Source organism: Garra rufa, chromosome 23 (assembly GCF_049309525.1).
Source record: "Garra rufa chromosome 23, GarRuf1.0, whole genome shotgun sequence".
NCBI lineage: Eukaryota > Metazoa > Chordata > Actinopteri > Cypriniformes > Cyprinidae > Garra > Garra rufa.
The window spans coordinates 33,430,346-33,430,631 of NC_133383.1; positions in this window are offsets into that span (position 1 = coordinate 33,430,346).

The window sequence follows — 286 nt, forward strand, 5'->3', positions numbered from 1 at the left end:
TTCCTTAGCAGGACAAAAACAAACTTTTAATTCAAATTCTGAACGGATTATATGTAGCAAAGGAGTGCGCAACAGCCCTTCCTTGATAATCACTAAAAACGTGTCACTTAAGTTAAACGCAAAAAGTCCCTTTATAATCTATGAATCACTTATTTACAGGATAGAGAAGACTAGCAAGTGTACAGGGAAAAACTTGGCATTTAGAGGTGAGTGAATTCAGAAACAGGTGTCAGGGCTCTCAAGTTTTGGAAAAAGTTTGGAGTGAGATTTTATCTGTTAGGGGAGG